The sequence below is a fragment of the Musca autumnalis genome, unplaced genomic scaffold (assembly GCF_047663935.1).
Source record: "Musca autumnalis isolate F117 unplaced genomic scaffold, ASM4766393v1 scaffold_1, whole genome shotgun sequence".
NCBI classification, from domain to species: domain Eukaryota; kingdom Metazoa; phylum Arthropoda; class Insecta; order Diptera; family Muscidae; genus Musca; species Musca autumnalis.
Window position 1 is genome coordinate 270527490 of NW_027411644.1, and position 9881 is coordinate 270537370.

At 34.3% G+C, this 9881-nt stretch overlaps 1 non-coding gene across 1 annotated transcript; it reads right to left on the minus strand.

Annotated features, from left to right (window-relative positions):
- Positions 1-9008: 9008 nt before the first annotated feature.
- TRNAF-GAA (transfer RNA phenylalanine (anticodon GAA)) lies at positions 9009-9081 on the minus strand. Its single transcript has one exon. It is a non-coding gene; the product is annotated as a tRNA-Phe (tRNA).
- Between the last annotated feature and the right edge of the window lie 800 nt (positions 9082-9881).

The window sequence follows — 9881 nt, forward strand, 5'->3', positions numbered from 1 at the left end:
GGAAATATTCGAGTTAGGATTCCTTGGAATCATTGCATTTTTGACATATAGTGTCTTCGGCAATATTACTGTTAACAATGCGAGAAATCTTTTAGTTAGAAAATTTAACCCTCAAGCGAGTCACTACAAGGACCTTTTTAGTCGCATATCCAAAAACGTTTTAAATCCCATTTAAATGTGATCGAATCGGATCCGAATATTCTATAAAAGTGTTTGCCATACAATTTCATTTCTTTAGGCCCTAGAATACAAAAAAAAATCAATCAAGGTGATCCATGGCTAGGGGATTGGGGTGTTGTTTCGCTGTGGTCAACATTCGCAGGATAATATATTTTAACTTTCTCCCCTGAAAAGAGCTCCAAGATACATTATTATTTTTCTTCACCCTGTGTCATTTTAGGGCGTGCCTTCGAATATTTTGAGTAGGAGGGAAATCGGACGGTCGTGGGGTATTCTATAACAGTCTGCTAAATCCTCCAGTCTTTCTTAAAACTCTACTAAATCGCCTTTGCCAGTGAATTTGAGGTTCCTTCATAGATTCGAAATCTCATACCTCTCGTTGGATACCTACGTTTTAACATTCTTTTCTGGTGGAGCTCCTCTGCTGCAGCTTCGGAAAACAGATTATGAAAATTTGTGTCGAATCCGAAACTACAGTCTCCTCTGCCCGAAAGTAAATAAATTTTAACTACCTCCTGCTTAAAAATAGGGGTTCTTACAATTTAAAACAACAAAGCCATGAAAACACACCTGAACATTTCGTTCTGGCATGGTGTTTACCCTTTATATTGGTTGTTATATTCATGTGACATAGTTTCCTTGTTCTCAAAAATATGTTCAAATTGTAAAATATATTGTTCGTATTAATGTTTGCAATGTAACAGGCCAAAAGAATTTTCACATAACATCTTTGAATCTGCCATTTGAAAAGACTTTCATGCACAACGAGAACCTGCTCAACTATATATCCAATTTAGAACTTTTAGTAAAATAAGGGAAAAGCAATTGTCAAACAATGGAATTCATTTGCGGAACTAACGAATTTCCGTTTAATAAGTGAGCAGAAAAAATCATAGGTAAAAACCGGAAATGGAATTTGTTGAAATTCCAAATAAATACTTCCGTCGTAAGTGGAATGTTAAAAATGTCAACTATGCAAGAAAAAACAAACAACAACATTAAACTAGAGCATTCCTATAAAAGCCCAATAACAATTTCATAGGCAAATACAACCAAAAATGTCTACCCTTCAGCGGCCACCAATCAATATTTGAGTGGATTGGCATCACCACAATCACCCCCAAAAACAAAAGTGGTTTGTTTTCCCCCATACCATTCTTTGCTTTTTGTCCTTTTTTAGTGACAAAACTTGGCAACCTTTGCCAACTTCCAATTCTGTTAGCCTAATGAAAAACAGTTTTGTATGTTGATGTTGAGTCATTTATTTTCGCATTGTGGAGGTTTTGATTTTATCACAAAGATTCCGGTAAAGTTAAATTTTTTAGAGTATGTCTAGACTTTTATTACAAAGGTCATGGTTAAAGTATTTTCAAGTTCCTTTGCATAGTTCAAGTAATTTGGCTCAAATTCCATTTCACATGTTATTTAATTCATTGGAATGTTGTAGATTTTGTATTTTCATTGTAACTTCACTTTTTGCTGTTGGCCTAATGTCGGTATTCTTCAAATAAATCTAAGCGCTTTTTTGGACAACTCTCAGGGGTTGAATGAATACTTTTTAAGGAATCTTCTGTTGGGGGTTAATTTTTGTTTGAATATCGATTTGTTTGTTAATCTCCCCTCCTAGTTCATTAGAAATTTATTGTTTGCATTTTGGTGTAGCAACTTCCTATTTTTTCTTTGCTCCTAATTTCTCCAAATAGTAGGGGTTATATTTGATAATATTTACATGTTTTGTTTGCTTTGTGGGGGGATTAGAAAATTTAAGGTGCAGCACTTTAAAGTCTTATCTTCATCGATTTGTTGTCACATTAATTCTGCTTGTCTTGTTAATAGTGTATGCCCTATTTGCAGTTAAATATGGGAATTTCTGAGTGAAATCGGACACAAAAGTGGTTTTTGATTTTCTTTATTTTTTTTGATTTTTGATTTTTTTTTTTTTTGAGACACACATATGCACGCACAACTTTATTGTAATTTTTGTAATTTAAATATTTTCATTTATATTTAAATATAATTAAAAATTTCAAATTTGGTTTTTAATCACACCAAACCACAGTGGTACCGCTTCTTCGTAAACGTGGACAAAAATAGAGGGAGTTGATCTAGATTGATGATTTTTTGTACAATTACTTTTGACGGCATAGGAATGAAAAATTCCAACTTTGGTCCATATCGGTTCAGATTTGGATATAGCCCCCATATATATATTTTTCCGATTTTGCTGTAACTCGGTCAATTTTTATTGAATGGCCTTCAAATTTAATATGCTATATTTTCTTAGACCACTAATTAGTTTTATTGATTCTAACAAAATTCGGTTCAGATTTGGATATAGCCGCCATATATATCTTTCCCCGATTTTGCTATAACTCTAAATTTTTATTGAATAGCCTTATAATTTAGTATGCGATATTTTCAAAGCCCAATGATTAGTTTTACCGATTTAAGCAAAAATAATTTTGCATTTTGACTTCCCAGTGGACCAACTTCCTCCTTGCAAAAATTTTTCAATATAGATCCACGTTTAGCTATAGACCCCATATAAAGGTACCGTCCGATTTTCGGTATTTTGAACTATTTAAGCCAAATTTTCGAACCGATTTGGCTGTAATTCTGTATTTTCACTTCTTAGTGAACAAAATACGAACAAAAAATGTTCGATATAGATCCACACTTTGTTATAGTCCCCCTCTCTATAATGGTACATCCAAGTTTTAGTCGTTTTGTCGATTAAAGAAAAATATTCATGTCAAAAAAATGTCTCTTACCGAGGTTCTAAACTTTTATTTAGTTATATAAAAAATAAAAATATGATGTGAAATAAACTAAATCCGTTAATTTCGAATTTTGTTGTTTGCTGAGAACAATGTTCGTACTCGTACATTCCATTTTTACATATAGAGGTGCGTGCTTTTACAGGCGGGGCGTGCGCTTTATAATGGGAATAACATACAGGGTGGCAGGTAGGGGCAGCTGGATTTCTTTTTATCGTAAACATGAGACTTTTCCCTGTATTTTAAAAAAATACGGGCTTGCCCTTACGCCTTCATTAGTAAAACTCAACATAAATTTATAGTAATGATATTAAAAATAGCACAAAAAGTGATTTACAAAGAATTTATTTTTAAGGAAGTTAGAAAACGAATTATGACTTTGTTTCTTCGTAAGAATATTGTCAATGCCATCAAATATAAGTGTGATTTTGAAAATTGTACATTTACCTCTCCATTTTTTTATAATTTCACTTATAAGCTTCGAATGCTTTGCAGATCTATTTTACGTTTTTAAGGCACCACATACAAATCTCAACTTCTTCGACCTAACTTGGCATATTACCGCTGTAAATTAGGAAAAATAATACTGGATATTAACAATTTAATGTGTTTAGAGAATATTTATTTCAATTACAATCAAATTTGACGCCATACATTTTTCGATTTTTGTCCACGGGCGGAACCACAGTGCAAACCTATTTTCGTTGCTGAGTTCTTTAAAATGTTTTTCTGTTGTTTGTTCCTTTTCGGCATACATATGTATGAACTTTCAAGCGAGCGAGTCAGAGCCGGTGAACGATAGAACGAAAGTACAGCTAACTTACAGAGCTTTTCGACGAACGATTGAACTACTGAACTAAAAGAGCGACCTAGTTCGTTGAAAAGAGCTGAACTAAAAATTGCGATCAGCTAAAAGAGCTAAAAAGTACAACTCTAGGTACTACACGATCTCGAGTTTTTGAAAACTGGTGACATTTGACTTGCAACTGTGTGGGTGGAAGGGAGCACAGAGGCCAGAGCTAAGGATTCGGTGAAATGGGAACCAGACGGTTGTGATTCTTGACAAATATTCAATGGTGATGAATAGAGTTGCGAAGTACTGCTAATAGATTTTTGGAGGATGGAACTGGATGTAGAAGAGGAGGTAGAAGAAAGTGACACTTCTAAAGGGGCTGATGGGGGAGAAAGATTTCCATGAACTTGTGATTGAAATGTTCTTGATTTCCGATCAATGGACGATAAACAATGAAGATATGCCTGGTGGGAATTGTTGTATTTCGCAGGAATATCTATGCTACCAATTTCTGCACCACTGTTTGTTGTAAGATATATTAAACACTCCTCCTAGGCGAATTTTGCCTTGTTCCACAAATTCTGAATTTCAGAAGAATATATTTGTAGCTTATGCACGCTTTGACAATTGTCTTTACGCAATTCCTGTTAGGTACAAATGGATACCCAAATGCCTAAATTTTGTCAGAAGATGAATCTAAAAATTTATTCAATCTGTTGGTACCTTTATATGGACCTATGTTGACGATTTTTGGTGGAGAATTTTCGTGACCACTGAAAACCTCAAGTGTTAAATTACAACTAGTTCGCTTAAAAGTTGTAGCTAAAATACTCAAAACATTAAAAATAGACAGTTACCGTTGTATGAGGGCTATTCTAAAACATGAACCTATATTCACTATTTTTGGTGAAGTTTCTGGACCACTGAGAACCTTAAATATCAAATTACAGTTAATTCCGACAAAAAAGTTAAAATCCCCAAAATACCTTAAAACGGGAGATACCGTTATATAGGGACTATACCCAAACGTGGCAACCCTATCTTGGCAATTTTATCAGGTATGTGATGAATTTCGAATCGATTTGCAATGAAAACGATTTGCCCAAAACGAGTGAATTGTTTTTAGATGTGATGGGGTCCGCATCGAATTTCAATTCCACGTTGTTTCAATTTCATTAAATTCCCTCAAACAAAAAACGGACTAGTGATCCCTAATCACCAGTCGAAGAAAGAAAAATAGAAATAAGAAACACTTTTTTAGTCTTGGCGATGGCAAAAGCCGCAAAAATGTAATAACAAATAAAATTAATTTGTGTTCTTGTTTAAATTGCCCTATATGGAAGTTTAGTGTGAAAATTCTTGTCCAATTACATGAGGAGAACTTTACAAACAGTGCAAAAAAATATTAAGCGGATGCCTTCACTAATCTAGAGGAAAGAAACATGTTCAAAGTAGATTTTTTGATCCGTGTTTTTTTTTATCGAAATATCAAATATTTTCTTAACAAAATATACTAAATATAATGCAAATAAATGTAAATTTATCTGTTCTATATCCGTGTTTAAATTTCAAGCCTTTTTTTCTTAAAAAACAAGTAAAAAAGTATTAGTCGGCTTTGCCGACAGAGATATACCCTCAGCCTGTGTATATTGAAACAATTTTTTCCCAAAAAACGCATGTATTTAGGGAGTTTTAAAAAATTTTGGGCGTTTGAACTGACAAAAATGTTGATTAGGATTAAAGATCAAAAGTTTTGCGGAGGAGATACTAAAAAAATGGATCTCCAGCCACTACATATGGTACCATAAGGGTTTTTTACAACTTCAGGGATGTTTGTATGGACTTGCCCCTAAAAAAGCTTTTACCATCGCAATTGAGGCAGCAATGCAAGTTGCTTCAACAAAAATCAAAGTGATTCGAAAGCAGGTCTTAAAGTAAACATGTATCCGAAATGTTGAGTGGGAGGTACCGGATGGAGTGGACAAATATAGTCCATATTTGAACCTGATCTATATCTGGTAGATATATTAGGATGTGTAAAGTATGGACCAATTCGGCCACTCTCTTCAAGAGTTATCGTACGCACAATTTTTCCGAACATTTTTGAACTTTTGTGGGGGAGGTACCTGAAGGAGTGGACCGATATGGCTTATCTTCGAACTTAAACTATGTTTGGACAAAATATTACTAAGGTCAAACTTTGGACCGAATCGGCAGACCTGTTCGAGAGTTATTTTGCCCTCCAACCTCCTCACACGGTGTCATAGGGGTTTTTTGCAACTTTCAGGCTATTTTCTCAGGAAGTATGGACTTGCCCCTGATGAAACTTATACCGTAGTATGGAGGGCAGTGAATACAAGTTCCTAAAGCAAAAATCAAAGCGATTCGAGAGATGTTCCTAAACTGAACTTTTCCAAAATTTTGTGTGGGAGGTACCCGACAAAGTGGACCGATTGAGTCCATATTAAAACCTGATCTAAGTCTGGTACACGCTCCACGATGGGCAAAATATAGACCAAATCGGTTACACCCTTCAAGAGTTATCGTGCGTACAAATTTTCCGAACATTTTCGAACTTTTGTGGGGGAGGTACCGGAAGGAGTGGACCGATATAGCTCATCTTCGAACTTAAACTAAGTTTGGACAAAATATTACATATAAGCCAGACAAACAGACAGACAGACGGACGGACATTGCTCAATCGACTCCAAATTGTGTGAAACACATTTCGTCCAAACATACTTAGGGTCTAAAACCATTATTTCGATGAGGCACATTTTGCCCGTATGAAAGTGTATATACCCTTCATAGCCTAAAGGCTGAGGGTATAAATATCAAAGTTCATTAAATCGTTTATAAATCGACCACAAAAATATGACCGTTTTCAAAACGAGAAAAATAAACGATTATCGAATTGCATCACACGTCTTTTTGATCAATTTTTCCATAGAACAAAATGGAATATGAAACCGATATCGAAAACAATTCGATATCGGAAAATGTACATGCATCACACCTACAGTCGTTTTTGACTCGTTTTGAGCTCGAAATCGTTTTCCATCACATACCTGTATGTGAATACATTTTTTGGCCATTGGGAACCTCAAATGTGAAATTTCAGCTCGTTCGATCAAAAAATTTAGCTAATATCGTCAAAATACCGTGATATGAGGGCTATACAAAACGTGAACGATTTTTCAATTAAATTGTTCTGTTCTATTCTTTTTCTGTAAAATTATAAATGTTTCGAAATGATATAAAAGAAAAACTGTATTGACCATTCTTAAAAAAAATTAAGAAAAAAAATGTAATCATTCGAATCCCACTACCAAATAGGACTTAAAATTCTTGTAATTTAATGTAGTTTAATACAAAAAAAATTCAAAAGAATCTAAGAAAACAATCATTGATAAAAAATTATTTTTAATAATAATTCGCGAAAATTGCACCAAAAGCCCACTGAGCAGTTTATTTTTTTTTTTATAAGATAGCTAATAAAAACCAAAACAAAAAATCAAAAAAAAGAAACAATTCTACCATATATATGCAGAGAAAAAATATTTTTCGCTTTTGTTCCAAAAATTTATTTGTTTTGTTCAAGCACTGTAATCCAAATCCAAAAATACCATATTTTACTCCAAACATAGAAAACAAAAACAACTTGCGAATTACCGCAATATTGAAAAAAATTGTTAACAATACCGATGGTAGGAACTATCACAATCAAAAATTTTTACAAAAACTATTGTCAGCCCAGAAAACCTGTTACTGAAATTTTTGATTTGAGTGTATATACTTCTCATAAACACTTTCCACATAACTTTGATATAGATATCGCGTATGACAACAAAGCCAAACAAAGCTTCTCCATTGCACTCATCCAAGCACCCACCACAACATAAAGAATAATTAAAAACCATACCAAACATGAAAAGGAAACCCAAATTTTACCACCACTTATCAGATTGCGCCGGTATAACTCTACCATCAAAACACAAAGAACAAGAATGAAACAAAACAGAAACAAATAGAAACAAGAATCTCATTGTTGGTTTAAACCAGTGTTAATCACCACTGGGCTCGCGAGCCGTGTCTGTGTGAACACACACAATCTCAATTGTGGTGAGTTTGAACGTTACACCAGTGTTCACCAACAACTTCAAATGCAACCGCTCCGTTTGTGTTGGGCACACACACGAGATTATCTATCCCTCTCTAGATAAACATCGTGTGCGTTAATTCATTGCTAAAACAAAGAAGATGATCGGTGGTGAGAGCAACGTTCAAACTAACCACAATTGCGATTGTGTGTGTTCACACAGACACTGCTCGCGAGCCCAGTGGTGATTAACACTGGTGTAAACCATAGCCGACCAAGAAGAGGGCACACAAAATTCTCAATATTTGCAACTTTTGACAGTGTGTTAGTAACGTTGTATGCACGCATGCTGCAAAACAAAAACAAATCAAAACATTTGTGTGCTCTTTCGTTGCGTTCGGGTCGTGTGTGTGTGAATTGCCGAAAAACTTCGTAACTTTAACAATATCAAAGCGCGACATTGGTGTAAACATACACAAAAACAAAGATGAAGTCATCTTGTCATACAACAGTGTTCACCAACAACTACAAATGCAACAGCTCCGTTTGTGTTGGGCACACACACGAGATTATCTATCCCTCTCTAGATAAACATCGTGTGCGCTGATTCATTGCTAAAACAAAGAAGATGATCGGTGGTGAGAGTAACGTTCAAACTCACCACAATTGAGATTGTGTGTGTTCACACAGACACGGCTCGCGAGCCCAGTGGTGATTAACACTGTCATACAATCAAAGCTCACCAAAATTGTTTTTTTCACCACGGCATCGAATACCGAGAGAAGGGGAAAAAATTGTCGAAGAAAAGGGAAATATATTGTCCAGTTGACAAAAACTATTTTTGGATTTAACAAAAAAAATTTTGAAATTGACAAAAACGATTGTTGGATTCACAATACTACATACGGAATCTAACAATATATTTACAATACATATATTGCTCTTCGAATATTGTTGGATCAATCATCATCAATCTGCGTGTAGTTTTTAAAGAATTTGACTTTTGCAAGGCGCGACATCTCTGGAACCTTTAGTCCAAGAAATCTGAAAATATACTGAAATGAAAAAGTGTCCGATTTCCCTCATAATTCCCATATGTATCATATGTATATTAATCACGGGCATTCATAACACTGTATTTGATCTAAAAACAGATTATTGCCGAAACCCGGGATTGAACCGGGGACCTTTAGATCTTCAGTCTAACGCTCTCCCAACTGAGCTATTTCGGCGATAAAAGTAATTGTTTCAGAAAATGATTATGTTTATAGCATGATAACACAGTAATGTAGAGCTATATCAAAAATTTTGATATTCAACATTTCAGTTATCTTTGTCTAAAATCTGAAATTAAAATTAAAAATAATGTCTTGGTCTAAAATGGCGTTTCTGTACATTTTGTGGACATCAATATAGAAAAATATGGTTGTTTAAACATTAATAAAAGAATAAAACAAAATATTAATAAAACATAGTCTCGATAATCCCGACAACGCTGTAATCCGCACACTAAAATTGTCCCGATTATTGCGATTTTTTACCACGAGTGATTTAATCATAGAACTTATAGAACTTACTCCAGACTTAAGCAATCATAGAATATAATTTATTTTTGTAGACATTCGGTAATCCAGACAATTCGATAATTCAGACACCGCCGAAACATGTGGTTGCCGGATTATCAAGATTTTACTAAATTAATTAATACGGCAGTTAATGTATCCTATTCACGAGTTCAAATTAGTGTGTAATGGAGGACATACCAAGTAAATGCCATTGTCAACTATCTTCGTTAAAAATTTGTCGACACTCTGATAATAAACTGTGAACACATAAACTGTTTCCTTGTCATTGGAAAATGTGTTAGAGAATTTAATTCCACCCGTCCAGTATTGAACGGTCACACTCATTTTAGGTTCTTATTTCTTATTTCTTTTTTTTTTTTTTTTGGTTTGTTTTTTGGATCACTAGAATTCCCAATAATGAATATAATGAACTAAATGCCGCCAATTTTTATACAAAAATTATCATC